The sequence below is a fragment of the Lutra lutra genome, chromosome 8, assembly GCF_902655055.1.
Source record: "Lutra lutra chromosome 8, mLutLut1.2, whole genome shotgun sequence".
NCBI classification, from domain to species: domain Eukaryota; kingdom Metazoa; phylum Chordata; class Mammalia; order Carnivora; family Mustelidae; genus Lutra; species Lutra lutra.
Genome location: NC_062285.1, coordinates 96,828,838 through 96,850,621, shown reverse-complemented (window position 1 = coordinate 96,850,621; position 21,784 = coordinate 96,828,838). Strand labels below are relative to the sequence as shown.

Genomic DNA, 21,784 nt, shown 5'->3' with positions numbered 1-21,784 from the left:
AACTACACCACCAACCTAGACTGAGTTTAGCATGCAAACTACAGTCCAGTTAGTCAAAAGGTATTAAGGGGTGTATCCACACAACAAGGATATACTTATACTGAAGCAGAGATATGAGAAAATAATTAATGGAATTTCTAATGGTATAAAATCAACACTAGTAGGAAAGTGCCTGGCCACCAAGCACAAGTAAATTAAGCCGAATATATTCAATGTACAGTTTTTCTTCTAGGTCTTCGTTTATTTGAAGCAATTGGTATCTTTGCTCTATAATATATCACCTAAAGGTTCTAACTCTGTAATATTTAGAAGGTATTTACTTAGCACTTTTTATGCCATTTCTTTTTTTATTATTATTATGTTCAATTAGCCAACATATAGTACATCAGGGGTTGATGGGCAAAATTTACATAAATACTGAGGCCACAAATGAATACTAATGGCACACACACAAAAGTTAAAATTAAACAGACTTAATCAGGGAATGTCCTATTTTTAATTAGTATAATCCTTCAGGGTACCTGCAGCTAATCTCTTCCAAAGGCATGAAACAGTACATTTAAGAAACAAACATTAAAATGACAAGTGCCATCATTTGTCATTTTAGCAATACTCAGCTTAATTTCCTAATTCTTATGATGGTGGCATATTTTAACATATTCCAAGGCCACATTAAGCAATTTTTAAAACCACATTAGATTTTAATGGAAGCTTATCAAATTCCTAACATCCACGATCCATCTTAATTAACTTAAATGGCCTGAGACAGAGTAAGACCAAAAGGGCTGATGCCCAAATGTCTGAGTACTTTGCTGAAAAGGCTGAGCTCCAGCATACCCAAAGTGTGTTAGAAGCAACTTTTAAAATGCACAAATGTAACAATTATTTTTAAACCAACAATTTTAGAAAAATAGCAGTTCCTATCTAAAGCTTATATAAATATAAGACATTGGGTTTGCAAATGTCAGCAGAGTTTTAAGATCCCTTTCTAAAGTAATAGTCTCCTGTTTTGCTTGGTATCTTAATTTGCCTTTAGTTTCAAAACTAAGCTTGCCAACACTATTCCTCTCAAAACCTCAGGAATTCCATTACTAGTGTTAAGCTAAATTAAAGGAAAATAGACGCATTCAACCCATGGCAGAAGTATGCACAAAGTGTTTGTTGATGCTCATAACTAGGCTGAGAAATTCAGACATGTCTGAAGGACAACGGGTCTATAGTCAACTCTGTTTTGCTCCACCATGGAACCAAACAGAAAGAGAATTATTGCTACCACTTCAAGGGGGACCAGCCCAGATACCTTTAAACCAACTAGGATATAATAGAACATTCTCTTTAAGTCAGAGCCTTTGTGTATGTCTCCTCTTCAAGGAAGAATGGTTAGAGTACCCTTTAAAAAAATCCATATGAAGCCAAGATGTCACTGTCCTCTCCCCCAAAACAATGCTTAAAATGCCCTCAACACTGCTCACCCACTTGCCTCCAAAAAAATATAAAAGATTTTTAAAAAGAGAGCTAAAAATGCTTTACAGATGGTTCTTTGTCTTATCACTAGAAATCTTTTCTATTCCACTTCCCCATCCTCAGCCTCTATAAACCTTCTGACATTTACAAACATGCTCACTCTCCATCCCTCTCCACCACCTCCATCAAGCTCTAATTCATCTCAAGTCACCTGAATCCCAGATATCAGGATCTCCTGAATGGGACTGATAAAAGAGTGCAAGTTACTGAGAAGGAAAAGGAAGGAAAATCCTATCTTTCTCACTTCCCTGCTCCCTCCCTAACCCTGTCCCAGCACAACCAGGTAGCAACAGAAAGAAGGAATAAACCACCTCAGGCTCACCCTATTGCTCTTTCTCACTCTTTTACCTCCAACTCACTCACTGCCCACCTCCAGGCATTCTGCTCCTCAGGCTTCACCCTATCTAACCCTAGGCTGCCCAAGTGGTGGAAATCATAACCCAGCTTCTTAAGGTAGGAATGGAGCCAGATGAATGAATTTCCACCAGTGTTTTAAAGGGTGTTTTGAATACATTGTGATATAACGGGTTACATCATTTTTTATGGCCTGACCGAGTACGCTAAACACCATTTTTTAAGACTAATTAGAAAAATAGGCTCCTAATTCCAAATTTTTTTCAACTCCCCATTTCCCCTATACCGAGCCCTTAGCCAAAACCCTTTTTAAGCAATTCATTTACAAGACAGAGGCTACCTATGTAAAAGAATAAAATTCAAATGACTGCTAGTAATTAAAGCAATCCATTTTGACAAAGTAAACAAGCAAATGTCAGTAGCTTGTGCAATGTGAGCAATCCATTTGCAACTACCTTATTAATAAAAATAAAGAAGATAAATCTAGTTATAAACAACACAATTGGTGATCATACTTATGCAAACACTGCCTTATAAAACTAATATTCTAACTTTAGAAAATGAATACACCAAGAACAATTTGTCAATATCTATCAAAAATTTTAATGCATATATAGTTTTGGCAAAGAAATTATACTTCTACAATTTAAAGTACTGATATATTTGCACAGGAGTGAAATATATATAAAATACTACCACATTATTTATAAAAGATAGGAAAGCTTAATGTCCACCAAAAAGGGAATTTATAGTATATTCAACACAATGGATTGGACACAGCTAATAAAAAGAGTAGATATAGTTGTAAATGTAGAAAATTCGCTACAAACAGCAACTATCTCAAGGGAGGGGAGGACCTACAAAACAGGGAGGTAGGAAGGAGACGTGCTTTTCACAATGAACCCTTTTGTACCTTTAAATTTTGGATCATGTAAACATACTGCCCTTCTGGTTAAAAATGAGTAAGTTAACGGGCACAGCTGGTTAACTGTCCAACTCCTGATTTCACCTCAGGTCACGATCTCAGGGCCCTGAGATGAAGCCTTGTGATGATGGACTCCGCACTCAGCGGGAAGAGTACTTGAGAGTCTTTCTCTCTCTCCCTCTTCCTCCATCCTTCCCTGCTCGCACGCTCTCTCTCTCTCTCTCTCTCTCTCTAAAATAAATAAATAAATCTTATTAAATAATGAATAAGTTAAAAATTTGTTAATAATTCAGAAAATTCTCCCTGATCTTCTGATGCATAAATAGTTCTACTTGTTCATCTGCAGGCAATATTAAGTGGGACTGAGAACGTATGCTTCTAGAGGTTACCCAACAACCAACATCCCAGAGTAGAGGGAACATCTCCTCCTTAGTGAGAATGTGTACAACTGTGGCAGCTTTGCATCACTCAAAGCAAAGTATAAGAGATGAAGAAATACGTGAAGAATTTATCTCACTCACTGCAACTTTGATTACATAAATAAAAGTGGATGCACTATAATTCTGTCAGCACTCTTAAAAACTGTACTTTACCAAAAGGAAAAAAATTATCTGGTTGAAATTCCTGGTTAGGGTCTAGATCACAAATGGCTACATGCACCAGAAATATTTAGTAAAGAATCTAAGTACCAAAATCACTGAATCCAAAAGGCAGTTAAAAAACAGAGAGAAGGGGAAGGACAAAGTCATGGACAATAAGTTTCCAATGGCAAAGTAACAAACTTTTAAGATACCATTTTTCAAAAGGAATTCTTCTCCTTATCTCTTAAATTCCAAGTAACATTGAAGAAAGTGGTCCCTCAACTAAAACTCAAGAAATTAAAAGCAACAGTTCACAAACTCTAAAGCTAATTTTTAAATATTGCTACGTAATATGATTTTTGGTTTTGCTACTACCTGAAAAGAACAAATAACAAAGCTGCTAATACTAATCTAATGCCCTCTTCCACCTCTGCTTCAGACTTTTATTACACATTTATTAAACGTCAGACGTTTATTATCAAGCCTGCGTGGTTCAGTGGGTTAAGCCTCTGCCTTCAGCTCAAGTCATGATCTCAGTGTCCTAGGATCAAGCACCGCATCAGGCTCTCTGCTCAGCAGGAAGCCACTCTCTCTGCCTGCCTCTCCGCCTACTTGTGATCTCTCTCCCTGTCAAATAAATAATTTTAAAAGTCTTTTTTCAAAAAAAGTTTATTACAATCTGACTGCTGAATTATAAAACCAGAAGACTAGGGAAAAAAATCTTGAAGGGGGTGGAGTATATAACATGATAATTAATAATTAGGGAGAGGATCACATTTATTTTTTGTAAAGTAAGAAATCCTTTTGGGGCGCCTGGGTGGTTCAGTGGGTTAAAGCCTCTGCCTTTGGCTCAGGTCACAATCCCAGGGTTCTGGGATCAAGCCCCGAATCAGGCTCTCTGCTGAGCAGGGAGACTGCTTCCTCCTCTCTCTCTCTGCCTGCCTCTCTGCCGCCTACTTGTGATCTCCGTCTGTCAAATAAATAAAATCTTAAAAAAAAAAAGAAAGAAATCCTTCTATTGGATCTCGTGTTAACACTGATTTGCATCTGAGCACACAGCTATATTGCTATGTACCATTCTAAATGTACAGACTTAATCATCTGTTTAAAACAAAACAAAAAAAAATCAAACTGTATAGCACAAAGATTTGTTGTCATAACCAATTAGTCTAATGAGGTCTAGAATATATCAAGTAAATGAAAGATGCTAGCTGGCATATCAAAAAATCTATATATTCCTTGGCCAGATTCAAATACTTAGACCAATGCAAACACCAAACAAACTCATGAAATAAAGATGTACTTAAGAAAATAGGAGGTAAAAAACTGCCAATTATTATGTGGGGTTTACGTATCTTGACATTACAAAGAAAAAGGGCAAGAATGTTATCAGTTGACAATTTTCATTTTCATTCTGTATTTTTTACTAAGTTATTCATTAGGCTCAAGAGTATTTGAGGTGCTTGATACACTCAGTTAAAGAGTACCGCTAAAAAAAAGAGTACCGCTAAAAAAAAGAGTACTGCTAATAATAATATTAATTATAATCAAATCAAAGTCAGGGATTAACAACTACACAAATGAGTATTTAAATTCATATCAATGTTTCCAATCCTGAGTCACCAAAGGTAAAACCACCAAAGGTAAAACCAAGAGCTCCTTAAGCGATTTTCAAGATTTAGAAGTAGCCTAATAATCTCATATACTATCTGAAATACAGCTTTCTATGCTAACTAAAATAATTAAATTTCTTTTTGGAGGGCTGGAATTTAAACTCCATGTGGCAACACCAATTATCTCATAGTGATCAGAAGCCCCGGTTGTAGTGATCAAAAATAGAAAACCTAATGAATTATTATGTAATATATGTATTTTATTTTGTGGCAAGATTCTAACATCTGGAAATTAATGGAAATTGAGTATTTTACGTTTTTCTTTTTTTTCTTTTTTTTAAGACTTTATTATTTATTTATTTGACAGAGAGAGATCACAAGTAGGCAGAGAGGCAGACAGATAGGAGGAAGCAGGCTCCCCGCTGGGCAGAGAGCCCGATGCGGGGCTCGATCCCAGAACCCTGGGATCATGACCTGAGCCGAAGGCAGAGAGGTTTTAACCCACTGAGACATCCAGGCGCCCCTCTTTTTTTTTTTTTTTTTTTTTTAACTGTTCTGAAAAAGCAAAATGTAAACTAAAAATACACATCAGATTCTAAATATTGACAAAACATTTATCAGGAAAAAGTTAATGTGTTCTGGGTGAGCACAGAAAGAACCTATGAATTACTGGCTCAACTGATGCTTCATGAAATAACAAGTAATAACATGGATAAAGATGACTGCTCAGATCCCAAACTATGAAGGAAATTTCATAGGAGGAAGAACAAAGTTTATGTCCGTGTTCTCCACTGCATCTTCCCCGTTAAGTTTTCATTTCACAATTTCCTCAGCAGTTACAACACTGCAAGATTTTAGCCATATTTCTCACATACACACATCCAATACAAAACAAAACAAATTACTGTAAGCCTAATTTTCACCTGGGTATGTGCTCTTATTTTTTATAGCTCTTATTTTTCTTTTAGCACAAAAGAAATACTTAAGTGCAAAATAAAACTAGGACCCAAGATGTGGAATAACCACAAAAACCCTACCCCCAAGCACAACCTGAAGACCACTCACGTGTACTTACTGAACTGACTAAATCAGATGACCTAAAAGCCATCGAGCACCTCACAGTAGGTATGAGGACACGCTATATTTCAATCTATTCACATTTCAGGTACAAATCCTGGACTCTACCACTTATTATCTGTCTCAGGAATGTTATTCAACTCTCTGAGGCCTCAGCTTCCTCATCCGTAAAATGGAAGTAAGGTTCATAATTCAGTAGAAACTCTTTTAACAGTCCTCTATTTTATCATCTTACAGAAATAACGCTCTCCAGTCCCTCCATAAATCACCCCCTGATGCCCGCCGCAGGCTGACCACTTGCACCTGGTAGAGTCTTCTAAGCAGACCACTTTCTTAATGTGCCCCCACCCTTCTGCTCACCAAATGAGCTAGACACTTAACAAGAGCCAGCTGTTTCTGACAGATTCTGTCCCTGAAAATTGTGTTGAAAAATTCAAAAAGATTCAAAGGCTAATTAACTTTTAAAAAAAAGTTATTATGGAATTATGTGTACATAAAACAGCTTTAAAAGAATAACAAAAAAATCATAAAACATAGAAAGATTTTACAGAACACATTGAAAATGCCTTAAATTCTCTCTTCTATAGGAAAGGGATACTGTTATGATATCCAATAGATAATGCCTCATGGGTGCAGACTAAGCCAAAAAGATGATCAGATTTCCTTTCTTTCTTTTTTTTTTTAAAGATTTATTTATTTACTTTGGAGAAATAGAGTTCAAGTGGGGGCAGGGCCCAGAGGGAGAGGGAGAGAGCAGCTTAAGCAGACTCCACACTGAGTGCAAAGCACAAGGTGGGGCTTGATCTCAATACCCCAAGATCACGAGCTGAGTCAAAACTAAGAGTCAGATGCTTAACTGACTACACCACCCGGACACTCCTAGACAATCCAGATTTCTAGTCAAAGAACTCAACAACAAAGAAAAACACTGACGCTGTAGAGGGAAAGAAACGGTGAAGGAATGTAGTGTATATTCAAGTTAGTATTACAAATAATGTATCTTTTTTATAATTCCCTGCTAATCAAATTTCTCAATTATCTATTCCACATCATGTATGAGATCTTCATTATCTAGCTATCCCAAAAATTTAAGGGAAAATTGTGAAGACTAAATAAAGAACTTGCACGGTGCATGGCACTTAGTAACATTCAACTAAAAACTTGTTTTGCTTTAAGGGTTTTGTTATTACCCTGATGGTCTACTGCTCTAAGAATATAATATTGCTGTCTTCTGAAACATACAGAAAAGCAAAAAGTGTACAACTTCCTTGTATTGTTATTTTTTTTATTCATGCACATTATACATGCCCCATACATTATTGGCGATATAACTTCAAAGTGGTGGCCGTCAAAAAAGGGAAGACATTTAATCCTAATGAATGCCCCAGATTATACAGAGTCCCTAGGATTATACTTAACCATAAGGATAAACATCACAGTAATGCATTAACATGATTCAATGACCGTGCACCTAAAGCTGACAAGAACATAAGAAAAATGAATGAGGTGCCAGTGTGTTACCATTGGAGGGAGCGGCCATTCTCTGCTGAGGGAATAGACGGGAAAGGTCAAGGATCCAGACTTCGGATAGTACTTAAGAGATAATGGCAGAGACCAAAGAGAACCAATGCAGAAACTGGCAATCATTTGGCAGGTAACAAACCTGCCAACTACGGAGGTTACAGTTAAGGTAAAGACAAGCATCTGGTGATTCAACCTCTTGCTCGGAACTGTTGAACACGAACGGAGATATTTAAATGCTTTTCTAAATTACTTAAAAGTAAAATCACATCTTTAAAAGTTCATGTCATTCTGACATTACAACCAATTTTCTTCTTCAAGGAAAAAAAGTTACATAAAGAACTGCACTCTAAAATTAGAACAATGAAGTACCTTTTTCACCTTATTAATTTGGGGGGGGCAAGGGAAGTAACACTAATATCCAATCTAAGAAGGATATGTGAAACAGTACTAGTAATACTATCCTCTTGAGAAGCAATGTGACCAAATGTTTCAAGACTAATAAAGCTTCATATCCTTTGGCTCAGTATCACACATCTGGGAATCTGCCCTAAGGAAATAACTAAAAATATGAAGAAATCTATATGCTCAAAGGTGTTTTCTGCAACATTTCTTATAATAGTGAAAATTAAGTATGATGGTAACAGAAAATATTTAATATAACATTAAGTAAAAAAAAAGCAGACAAGATTGAGCACATACTAAAAATAGAATATAAAACATCATATGAACGAGGTTGTAAAAAACTCCAAAATGATGACTATTAGAGTGGTGGCTTCAAAGAATGTTTTTTCCATTGTCTAACATTTCTGAAATGTTATTCTACTTTTAGAATTAAAATAAATTATATTTTTAAAATATGTACCTCAAAAGTTTACATACTGTATTATTTCATTCACATAATATTCTCATAATGGCAAAACTAGTGTTGGGTAGGGTTGTGAATATACAGAGGTGACGCTAGGGAATTCTTTGGTGGTGATGAATGTTCTGAATCTTGATTATGGTGGTTACACAAAACTATACATGGGATAAAACTGTACAGAACTACACACATACACAGAAATGCAGGTTTTTAAAAATGGTGAGATCTGTGTATGGTTTATAGTCTAGTTAACACAAATGTACCAATATCAACTTCTTGGTTTTCATATTCTATGATAGCTACATAAGGTATCACCACTGGAGAAACCAAGTAAGGAGTATATAGGACACTACTGTTTTTGCAACTTCCTATGAGTCTCTACCTCAAAATAAAAGACTTTTTTTTTTAAATACATGTGCTTGTGAATATATTATGCTTTTTTTTTGAGGGGGTGGGAGATAAAGGAATGTAAAATGAGCCATGAAATATAGAATTTCCAAGACACTACTACATACTAACTATGCACAAAACCACATATGAGGCAAATAGCAGTCTTTAGATTGAACCATAACTTACTTAGGTCAGGTTTTAATAAAAGGCTTTAATAAAAGGCTTCAATTTAAATGAAAGTATCAGTCAATTTTCAGAATATGCTTAACTGAATAGTTCTGAATCTCAAACCCTATACTTATATATTCCATTAAGCAACAGCCCTCAGAATCCTCTCCCTTGCCAGAATAGTTTCAACAGATATAAATATGATTTTCTTACATATATTCAATTTAAATACATAAATGACTAATACAAAGGATATAATAGTTCATGACCTCTAGTTTGTGCTACATGACAGCAACCACATCCATCTTAACCCTCCGTCTTAACCTCAATGCCGAGCATGGTTTTTTTTTTTTAAGATTTTATTTATTTATTTGACAGAGAGAGATCACAAATAGAGAGGCAGGCAGAGAGAGAGAGCAAGAGAGAGGGAAGCAGGCACCCTGCTGAGCAGAGAGCCCGACGCGGGACTCAATCCCAGGACCCTGAGATCATGACCTGAGCCAAAGGCAGCGGCCCAACCCACTGAGCCACCCAGGCGCCCCCCTAGCATGGTTCTTGATACCTGGGCTCGCAAGAACCATTTACTGACTCACTAACTCAGTGAATGAATGCATGTTCTAGCCAAGATTCAATGCCCAAGTCCCTCCAGCTTTAACCAAGAATGGGACATAGAAAGTAAGAGGTCAGAGAAAAAAAAAGGCATGAATTTAGCTAGGGCCCAGCTTCTACCAATTCACCGAGTCAAAAGATTACATTAACTGACACTTCACCCTAGTTTATCAGGATAAAAAGTGACCTTAGGAAAACCTTGAATCATTTCGTCACATCACCTAAGTCTTAAAAGAATTGTTTAATAACTAGAAAAAGAATTGAACTAGTATCAGAAAGTCCACCTCACTAATCTTCATTACCTAATGTTTTCAAGAAAACCAAATTTTCTTTGCTATAGACAAATACATCAAATTTTTGATCTAAAAAAAATCTTAGCTAGAGTTATGCAAAGCATCAAAAACCCCTTCCACACAAGCTCTAAGCTCTCAATGATTATATGTACATAATTATATATTATATATGTAAATATAAACACAAAATACATAAATAACATGATTACAATAGAACTACCTTATAAAACACTCATCAGGGGTGCCTGGCAGGCTCAGTGGGTTAAAGTCTCTGCCTTCAGCTCAGGTCATGATCCCAGGGTCCTGGGATCGAGCCCCACATCGGGCTCTCTGCTCAGTGGGGAGCCTACTTCTCCCTCTCTCTCTGCCTGCTTCTCTGCCTACTTGTGATCTCTGTCAAATAAATAAATAAAATCTTTTAAAAAATAATAAAATAAAACACTTGTCAGACAGCAACTCATGTCTATGTTGTTGGGTTTTTAAAAAGATTTTATTAGTTTATTTGGCAGAGAGAGAGAGGGAGAGAGCACAAACAGGGGGAGTGGCAAGCGGAGGGAGAGGGAGAAACAGGTTCCCCATGGAGCAGGGAGACTGACCTGGGGCTTGATCCCAGAAACCTGGGATCATGACCTGAGCTAAAGGCAGACGCTTAGCTGACAGAGCCACCCAGGCACCCCATGTTATTTATTCATTCAAAAGTCCAAGGTACTAGACGACCTGCTTCTGGGTCGGGGTTTCGTACGTAGCAGAGCAGCTCCCTCGCTGCGATCTATTGAAAGTCAGCCCTCGACACAAGGGTTTGTAAAAAAATAAAAAAAAAAAAAAAAAAAAAAAAAGTCCAAGGTACTGACGGTGTAACAGTGAACAAGTCACAGACAAGACCCTAAGATTACAGTCTATCTAGTAACCTAAAAGGCAAGCATAGCTAGTAAAAAGAATCTTAAGAAAACCAGGGTTTAAATTCCAATGCCACCTCTTATTAGCTATGTCTCTGAGTCTTTATTTCCAGGACTTTAAAATAAAATCATAAAATATGAAAATGCTTAGCAAACTAGAAGGCCCTATACAAATGTAAGGTATATTACTATATTTAAGTTTTTCATCAAGAAAAAATAAAACACTAGGATACTTCCCTACAAGTTATTTACTACTTGTAAGGGGAAAAAAGTAAATATATAGTAAATAAACCAGATAAGACCTTCGGCAAAATTTAAGAAAACAGGATACTAACCTCCAGGGGTTTATTTATAAGCTCTAACCTATACAATTTTAAAGTGCTATTAAAAATCACTCCCCTGGGTGGCTCAGTGGGTTAAAGCCTCTGCCTTCAGCTGAGGTCATGATCCCAGGGTCCTGGGATCGAGCCCCACATCAGGCTCTCTGCTCCACGGGGAACCTGCTTCCTTCTCTCTCTCTGCCTGTTTCTCTGCCTACTTGTGATCTCTGCCAAATAAATGAATTAAAATCTTAAAAAAAAAAATCACTCTGCAAAATTAATACAGCAAAACAAACAGCAGAATCATATCTACAAAGACTTCAGATATTGGAATTATCAGAGACAATGTATAAAATAAGTATATTTAATAGGTTTTTAAGAAATAAAAGATAGCTTGACAACATGACCAAGAAAAAGTATAAAAAGAAAAAAGTATAAAAATTAATAAGGATAAAGCAGTTGTAAAAAGGAACTACATGAAACTTCTAAAAATAAAAAAGGTATAGTAAATAAGATTTTTATTTTTTTTTGAAGATTTTATTTATTTATTTGACAGAGAGATAGCAAGAGAGGGAACACAAGCAGGGGGAGTGGGAGAGGGAGAAGCAGGCTCCCTGCTGAGCAGGGACCCAGATGTGAGGCTCAATCCCAGGACCCTGGGATCATGACCTAAGCCCAAGGCAGACGCTTAACGACTGAGCTACCCAGGCGCCCCTAGTAAATAAAATTCTTAAAAAATTCAATGAACATGCAACAGCATGGATGAATCCTGAAGACATTATGGTAAGTGAAATAAGCCAGACACACAGAAGGACAAATAGTGTATTATCCACTTATATGAGGTACCTAGAATAGTTAAATTCATAGAAAAAGAATGTAACATAGTTCTTGCCAGGGGCTGGGTGGAGGAGATAATGGGAAATTATTGTTTAATGGGCAGATTTCAGCTCCTGATGATAAAAAAAAGTTCTGGGGATGGACAGAGGTGATAGTGAATGTACTTAATATCACTGAACACTTTCAGATTTAAAGTGTTAAATTCTACTTATGCATATTTTACTATAAAAAAGAACATAATACTTAAAAAGTGAAAACAAAATTTAAAATTCAATAAACTAGCTGAACACAGCTGAAGCCAGAATTAGCTAACTGGAAGAAAGGATCTAATTACCCAGAACACAACACAGAAAGACAAAGAAATGGAGAATAGCAAAGACAGGTTAAGAGGCATGGAGGGTAGAGTAAGAAGACCAACTTCAAATACCAGTGAGGAGAAAATGGCCAAAATTTCTCCAAAATGGTTGAAGACACCAATCGTCAGATTCCATGGCCTACTGAATTCCAAGCTTGATAAATAAAGAGAAATCAACATCTAGACATATCAAGATGAAAGTGTGGAAAACAGATTCTAAATATTCTAAATATAGTTTAATAAAAGAATGACAATTAGATGGATTACAGAGTTTTCAACAGCAATAAAAGCCAGAAGAGAATGGAATAAGATCTATAATGAACAAAGAAAAAAAATAACTGCTAACATAGGATGCATACTCAGAAAACCCATCTTCAGGAATGAGATATAGATAAAAACATTTTCAAACAAACTAAAAGTTTTCCAACAACAGACCCTCACTGAAGAAAGTTCTAAGGGATATATTTCAGGCAGAGAGAAAATGATCTTAGACCCCAAACAAGAGGTCTGAGATGCAAATGAAAATGATGAGCAAAGATACTTGTAAAGCAGAGGCAAATTAAAGCAACAGTGTTTAAAAAAGTAATCATATCTAATTTGTTGGGAGTCAGGGAAAAATAGAATAAAGGAAAACTACATTAAGTTTAACTTCCAAACTGGAAGAGAAAGGGAAATGAAATTTTCTTTAATTCATGAAAATTAAAAGGAAAAGGGAATGATTAACACAAAATTTAGATGGTGGTTTCGTAGGAAGCGGGTCAAAGAACACAAGTGGTAAGGAGTATAAATTGACTTCAAAGATACAGGCAATGCAATTTATTTTACAATTGTTTAAGTTGTATATTCAGTATACTGTATGCTTTTGTAACAAAAGTAAAATTTTTAAGTCAACATAGAAGAAAAAAATCAAGACTAGTGATCACTCTCTAAAAGCCTAAAATACTTCACAAACTTTGGTCTTAAAAATTGAAACAATAGGGGCGCCTCAGTGGGATGATCTGTTAAACCTCCAACTGGGTTTGGGTCAGGGAGGTGAGATCAATGCAATTCCATGCACCTGCACAAGCATGGAATCTGCTTAGAGCTTCTCTCTCCCTCTCTCCCTCTCTCCCTCTCCCCTTGTCCCTACCCCCAACATGTGCACGCCAGCTCGCGCGCTCTCTCTCTCTCTCAAATAAGTAAATAAATTTTTCAAAAAAACTGAAACAATAAAAATATTATTTCATTTAAGAAATACTTATCGAGGGGCGCCTGGGTGGCTCAGTGGTTAAAGCCTCTGCCTTCGGCTCAGGTCATGATCCCAGGGTACTGGGATCGAGCCTCACATTGGGCTCTCTGCTCAGCAGGGAGCCTGCCTCCTCCTCCTCTCTCTCTGCCTGCCTCTCTGCCTACTTGTGATCTGTCAAATAAATAAATAAAATCTTTAAAAAAAAAAAAAAAGAAATACTTATCGAGGGCCTAATTTTGCCTATAAATGAGCTGAGGGATGGCATGAAGATTTCTAACATCGCTTCTCCATGTCTTCCTAACCCTTGAGAGCAACACTATCTAATACAGTAGTCACTGGCCGCAAGTGGGGCTATTCACGTTGAAATCAATTAAAATAAAACAAAATTTCAAATTTAGTTCCTCTGTAACACCAGACACATTTTAGTGCTCAGCTCAGTAGCCGTATGAGGGCCACTAGACTGAACAGCACAGATATAGAACACTTCCATTATTACAGAAAGTTCAATTAGACACTGCTGCTATGTTTTTATAACATGAGAAATATACTGGTAATTGAATAATCTTAAATGTAAAAGAACATCTTAAAATTGATTAAATCTCCTTTTAAAGGCATTTTATTTCTATGAAACTACAGCTCCTTGATTAGTATTCAAAACAGTTTGCTGTTAAAAACATATAAAAGTGTCAATAATTGTCCACCATCCCAACAGAAACCAACAGAACACAGCATTTTTTTTTAAATGAGTCAAAATGAAGCAGTTAAGCATAGTGCCACTAAACCGTCATGCAAGCCATGTCCTAGAGATATGAAAAATCCATAGGATGAAAATAGGGCCCTCAGGGGCACTAATTTTAGTTGACTTTAAAACACTGTTTACATATACATAAAATACCAAAACATGAAATTCATGTGAATTTTTAAAAATAAAACCCTATAGGAATCATGAAATTTTCTACTTATAGCAGGACTCTTCGGGCTACCTCTGAGCATACCATTCATTTCTGCCAATAGGAATACTTTGGAGGAAAAATGTAAGCATTGTTAGAATAAACGTATTCCATATGATTCTTTAATTTAGAGTGAACAGTAATATACAACGAAACCCTATAAAACAATAACATCCTTAATATCGAAAGAAGCAAAACTCCAGTCTCCTTTAAAATTAAAAGACAGGGCGGGGCGCCTGGGTGGCTCAGTGGGTTAAAGCCTCTGCCTTCGGCTCAGGTCATGATCCCAGAGTGCTGGGATCAAGCCCGAGTCGGGCTCTCTGCTCAGCAGGGAGCCTGCTTCCCGTTCTCTCTCTGCCTGCCTCTCTGCCTACTTGTGATCTCTGTCAAATAAATAAATAAAATCTTTAAAAAAAAAAAAAAAAAAAAAAAAAGGCAGAGGGCCTAAGCTATTTCAGCCTAATCGGAAATTTTGCTTTAGGCATTCTAACATATTCAGTATTTCTATAGCACTCCCAATTTTTAAAGTTACCTAACCAAAACACTAAAAGGAAACAAATGTTAAACCTTAATTTAACAGTCATTTAGGCTAGATCTGCACCTTAAATTTTCTGCACCCCCCACCCCCATGCTGCTAAGTGAACAAGGGAGTCAAAACGCTCCTCATCTAGACAACTGAATGCAATTTCAATAGCGCTTATGCTAATAATTGGTTGGTGTCCCCAGGAGGACTTCTGTGGCTCCACTTACATAACCCATTATGCAAAGTGCTGAACCATTCTTTCTCTAGAAAGCATTCTGAATACTGATATTTGTACAAGGTTTACTTGCTTTATTAAATAAAAAAGCTTTTCTTGATCTAGCTTCAAAGATCTTCCCTGCAAAAGAGGTGAAAAGGAAAGCCAATTTCTAATATTTCACTATGTCAAAGGCCAGTTATTTATCTTGTTGACTAATCAACAGAGTAATGACTTACAGCAGCACCCCCAAGCAGCCCCCCCAGTTCACCAGTTTCCTCTTGAGGCTCTAGTTGAGAAATACAGCCCTAAATAATTTGAAGCAACTTGTATGAACTGAAAACAATCTGAACTGCTCCTTGAAAGTCTTAATGTAAAACTCGACAACATTAAACTAATTCAGCAGTGATGAGAATCAAAATACAGTCCCTACAGGGTAAAAGAACAGTAGAATGTACCCCAAACCTAACTCGACTATGTATAATATACTGGATGAGTAATCTCCCCCAATTCCCTGGCTCCGTTTAAGCCAAGATTTTCAGATTTCGCAGAACCATCATCTTAAGAACAAAACTGGAGGACCAGCATAGAGCTGCCAACTTTTATTTTGCCAGGAACATTGAAAAAGAAAATAACTACCAATTACCACCACCATTACTTCATAAAAGAACTAATATGCTTACGTCAAAAATGGTAAAAGATAATTTTAGGGAAAAAATTATCTTTTAAATTCAACAGATTTAGCTTCATGAAAAGTGAATCCATTCTCATTTCAGACAAGTGAAAACTCTGTCATGGACTGACACCTCTCCACAGTCCAGCACTGGGGAACCACAGGTGTAAGCAGCGAACTCCCACTTGAAAAAAGAAAACAACAGTAGGACAAGCCCAGACCAAATATTAACCTCTTCAATAATGAGGAAGCAGAGGCTCCGAGAGGTTTAGGGACTCTCCCAACATCGTATACCGAGAAATCTGACACAGGTATGTCTAATTCCCAAGTCAGAATTACTAACCATTATGCTAAGTTTCCTCTAATATTCTTTCAGTGGTATAAAGATCCATCCTAAGCCAGTCACCTTTGTGACCAATGACAACCGAAGAATTTCCAAGACAGCTGGCTAGAGGTGTACTTCCCTGGCCATCACTCAGAAACCGAAGCTAAATGGAACTCCTGACCTTTGCCTCATTAATACCAGGCTCACTGCAACTAAGCCAACCAGCCCAGACAAAGCAGACACAACACCCCCTGCCTCCAACGGGACTGACGCAGGACTCAGGACATTCCCAAGAGCCTGTGATATAGTAAAAAACATATTTCTCCAAAACAAAAGGAATGTGTTAATCCTCAAGAAGGAAATAAACACTTCCCTGGAAATGCAGTCTAAAAATAATAACCTCGCCCTCCAAAAGTTACAAATCTGAGCCTCATTCTACAAACTATTACAATCTTTTACATATTAACACACAGGTTCCCCATATTTAAATATCAAACAGAAAACTACATGTAATTCCATAAGTCTATAGTCCTTAGTTTCCAAATAAAAATACATAGTTTTTATATATGTATCATTACATTATGGACAAAAGTATCTTATCATTCCATCCCTCTAGGATAATCAGGACATGAAAGACAAAACTACCTGTGTTGATCAGTACTTATAAAAGAGAGTTGGGAGAAAAATATGTAATTAAATACCATTTTCCGGGGCACCTGGGTGGCTCGGTGGGTTAAGCCTCTCTGCCTTCGGCTCAGGTCATGATCTCAGAGTCCCGGGATCAAGCCCCTGCAGCCCCCTGCAGCGGACTCTCTGCTCAGCAGGGAGCCTACTTTCCCCACTCTCTGCCTGCCTCTCTGCCTGCTTGTGATCTCTCTGTGAAATAAGTAAATAATAATCTTTAAAAAAAAAAAAAAAATTAAATACCATTTTCCAGGAAAGGCACTACTAGCAGCCAGTAGAAATAGGAGGGACAAAAATTGTATTTGAATATTCAAAGGCCTTTGATATTGAAACCAAAATTGAAAGTCACAAATATGAATAAACAGAATAGCTATCAGAGATCTGCATCCAAATCCTCACATATCACTTGCCAACAAATGCCCAAAAGAAATGACCAAACAGCTCTTAAGTAACTAAAGCCTAACACTCTGGAACAAGTGAATCTGAAAGAGTTCATCCTCCATGAAATGGAGTAATGACAGCATTATTTTATTTCCCAATTGGATTTTCCCATGATCAGATTCTTTGTACTCCATCTGAATCTGCAACGAGAGAGCAGAATACAGTACAGACTATCTTTTCCTTCTGTTTTAAACAGATGCCATCTAAAATAAAGGCTCATTTTTTTTTTCTTTCCTTGTAAACTCCCTCTCAGCTCTTTCATCTCTTTATACAGACTCAACTAGTACATCTCTTTGTATTATTCCCTACACTCATGTTTAATATATGCCCAGCATTGACCTCTCTCATGAACTACAAACCCAGATTTCCAAAAGCCTCTGGGCAATTCCAGTGTTCTGCAAGTATATAAAAAACTCAACATATTCAAAACTTATCTTCTTATGCACCTCTGCCTATATTTGTACTAAGAGTACGACCATCCCCATGACATACATTTAAAACGAATGTAATTTTCAACTTCCAGTTTCTCCAAATTTTCCCCAACAATCCCTCCTCCACCCACCCCATCTCAATGCCACTGTCCTTACCCAGTATGGATACTATATTGAAAGCCTACAACAAACCATTTCACATACTACACTATTAGACCTAGTAGTTTCTCAATACCTCCTAAATGCTGAACTCTTAAATACAGCATTTACAAATACAGCAAACATGCTCCTCAACCCAGACCCACTTAGAATTTCAAACCTCATCTCTTATTTCCAAAAATGAACCCTATATTCTAAGCAAGCTGTCCACTAAATTTTCTGGGTATACAATGAACTTTCCACCTCCACCCTTGTGCTTACATCACTCCCTTTATTTGAAAAGCCTTCCTCCACCTACTCCCGACCCCTAAATTCTTATTTTAGAAAAGTCTTACCCTCTGCAATGTGAAACTCAGGCTACCAGTTCATTGAGACGTAGCATGATATAGTGGAAATGCATAGGCTTTGGCACCAAGCGGACCTGGATTCACGCTGAGGCTCAGCTACTTAATACATTGGAGCACTGCCCTCCTTATTTATTAAGAAAAATGCTTATATGTTGTTATGAAGCTTGGAAAATGTATGGAAAGCAACTAGCACAGAGCACGATGCTAAGTGCTCAATAGCTTCAGAATACTTCTTTACCTCCACCACTTTCTACTTTTTAGCTGATTAGTCCATTAAAAATGAACCCATTTTCCTTTCATACAACTCCAAACTTCAGGTCAAGCCCCTCATACAGTAAGTATTTACATATTTTTATGTAAATATCTTACATCCCCTTCTAGATTTCAAATTCCTAAAGACCAAATACTTAATCTTTGTACCCTATAATGCCTAAACCGTGTTTTGAATGAAACACACAACACCCACCTATGATTAGAAAAAATCTGTAATATGTTTAAGCAATACAATATAGCTCTTCATGATTTCTGACATACCTTAGAAAATTATTGCCAAAACATGAATTTTAAAGGTTATGGCTGTATATTTGTTCCTACATCCGTTGCCCAACATAGCTTGATGCCTAACATAGCAAAAATTCAGTACCCATTGACTTGAATAATACAATAAATTTTACAATGCAAATATTCATATTTGTTTATTATTTATTTATGTAATATTTATTGAGTGGACTTGAACATAATAAAATTTACAGTGCCTTAAGGTATGTGAAATTCCCTGATTACCTCTTTCTGCTCTTACAATTCTTCAAATATTTCCCTTCAAAACACATTATCTATCAGACTCTCACTGTGGATCCATAATCATATCTAACTTGACCCCTTTTGCAGATTTTCTCGATTCCAAAATTCCAACCATAAGCTCTAAACAATCAAGTACTTCCAACGGCTAAGAATCTACAGTTTCTATCTAAATCTAAAAGTTGGGCAACTAATCTTCCCTCCACAACTTCTTCCAGGGACTTTAAAAATCAACCACCCTTTGACCACAATCAATAAAGGAATAAAAGAAACAAAATTTTTTAAAAAGTCATCCACACTTTGCCTGCTGAAAATCAACAACACTGAAATACATTTTCTTTTGCACAGGAGAGCTCACTGAACTGACCACTTCAGTCTATTTTCTCTAATGCATGATATTACCTCCCCTTCCAGTAGTGGGAGGAGAGAGAATGAGGTAAGTACCTAAAAAACTACAGTATAAGTCCTAATATAAGCACAAGATGAGAAACGCAGTTAAGTGTCATTGGTTTCACAAAGGTGGTCTGTGTATACTTTACACTGCAAAAACAAAAACAATGCAGTCACAACCACATTCTCTTGTGATCCTAATTTAAAAATCACTATTAAATGCGGAAAACCCTTATCGCCTACAAACCTTCCAGCAGTTCACCACCTGAAATCTGTTCACTAAAAAAACTACCTACATCACTTTCTCCTCTAAACATTCTCAATTCACCCGAGGTAAACACCCCAAAATACAGGTTAAAACACACGCACACACGCACACACAACACCTCTGTCTACCTATGTGAACCTCTGCATTGCAGCACAAGTGTAACAGTATAGGGGACCTCTGAGGAGTTACTGACAAAAATGTTTTTTTAGAAGTTAAGGAAAATGACAGGTCCAAATATGAAAGTATACAAACTTCGGGGAAGAGGGGGTGCAAGTAATTCTCCAACCCTCGTAACCAATTCGTGCAATAGCCGCAGACTGAACTCGCCATTAAACTGTGACTTCAGATAGCCACCAGAATAAGGAGTGCATATTAGAGAATAGCATCCTTTTATTAAGCCTGCAGGAAAATAAGGGGACTTATCCTAACTACTGATTTTCCCCAAGCAAGATGTTTTCCTAAATGACTTCGGCAACAGCTCGAGCAAGCTTTCCAGTGAGTAAAAGATCATGGGAGGCACGGTGGTGCCACACTGACCTACGTATTCAGAACCGGTGCCGGGAGCAGTCCAAATCGATCCCAGGGCAACCCCGTGGCGGATCTGGATGCTTTGCAAAAGATCCCCGGCATCTACGCATGTATCGCCCAGCCCCGAGACTGAGGAGACGACACCCCTGGGACTCGGGCTAGTTACCGACCCCAGGACAGACCCGGAGGACACCCAAGTCGAGAACTGGAGCCCAAGATTGAGTCTGGTGTCCAGATTCCCGGCCCCAGGTCGACAGAGGAAACCAAATCGGAGAGGCAACGCGGAAGACTTGGGGGAGCAGAAATGAGGAGGTCGGGTGGACCGAGGCCCGGCCCATCCCCACTCTCAAGTCCCAACGGCTACAACAACTCCAGGAACCCCCTCTCCGGCTCCGCCCCGCCCACCCCAAGGCCCCGCCGCCCGCTCCTTCCCGCCGGGCGGACTCGGCAAGGACCTCTGCGGTCGACAAGCCCCTTCCCCGGATCCCGACAGCCGAGCCCGCAGCGTAGAGCGGGCAGCAGGGGCCCGAGAGCACAAGCCCTGACGCGGCCCGCGGCCGTCCGGCGTCTCTCCCTCGGCCACTCACCGGCGGCCGGGGCGCTGGGAGGAGGCAGGCACGGGTCGGCGGCCGCGGACCCCTGGGCTCCAACCCAGGCAGGAGTCCCTACTCGAAGCCGATCGAGGCTCAGCAGCTGTGCCTACAAGGCCTCTCTCCGGCCCGAACCTTGGAAAAGCACTTCCGGGGAAGCGGGGGAGGGAAGCGTTTTGGCACCGGAACTGCTCGCGGGCTGGAGCTGCCAGGGCCTCCCAGGCGGGGCGGGGCGGGGCGGGGCGGGGCGGGGTGGGGCCTCTCCCGCTGAGCGCCGTAAAGCCGCCCCCAGACTCGTCACTAACCCTTTCTGCCCCGAGGCCCCTCGGATCTCCGAGGGATCGGCTGCGTGCTTGACTGCTCTTCCAGTTAGTCCATTCCAGCCACCTAATTTTACGGACCACGAAACAGAGGATAGGAGAATTTGGGTGCACGGGTCCGGTGTATACAGCCGGCCTCCCGACTTTCCAGTATTCTCTCCACTCCGGTCGGCCTCCTTTAAGAATAGTGATAGTTGACATTTATTGAACGCCTACTACGCGACACCACTGTATTAAGCGCTTCGGATGCTTAACTCGGTCAATCATCTCCAAACCACTTGAGGTTGTTGCTCTTACCTGTATCCTGCAGAGGAAGAAGCCGGTCAAGGATACCAAACCCAATGCAGTGGCTCTCGATTTTAACTTGTGTATGTAAATCTCATCTACCCCTAACAAGATTTTTAAGATCTTTTTTTTTTTTTTTTTTTTTTTTAAAGATTTTATTTATTTATTTGACAGACAGAGATCACAGTAGGCAGAGAGAGAAGAGGAAGTAGGCTTCCAGCTGAGCAGAGAGCCGGATGTGGGGCTTGATCCTAGGACACTGAGATCATGACCTGAGCTGAAGGCAGAGGCTTTAACCCACT

The 21,784-nt window shown here is 38.5% G+C and overlaps 1 protein-coding gene across 4 annotated transcripts in view; it reads right to left on the bottom strand.

Moving 5' to 3' along the window:
- FRS2 (fibroblast growth factor receptor substrate 2) overlaps positions 1 to 21,039 on the bottom strand; it is a 116,082-nt gene extending 95,043 nt beyond the window's left edge. For all 4 annotated transcript variants that reach the window (XM_047740711.1, XM_047740710.1, XM_047740709.1 and 1 more), the window contains exon 1: positions 20,875 to 21,039. The gene's annotated coding sequence lies outside the window, so the exon portion shown is untranslated. The remainder of the gene's footprint in view (positions 1 to 20,874) is intronic.
- Positions 21,040 to 21,784: the final 745 nt, after the last annotated feature.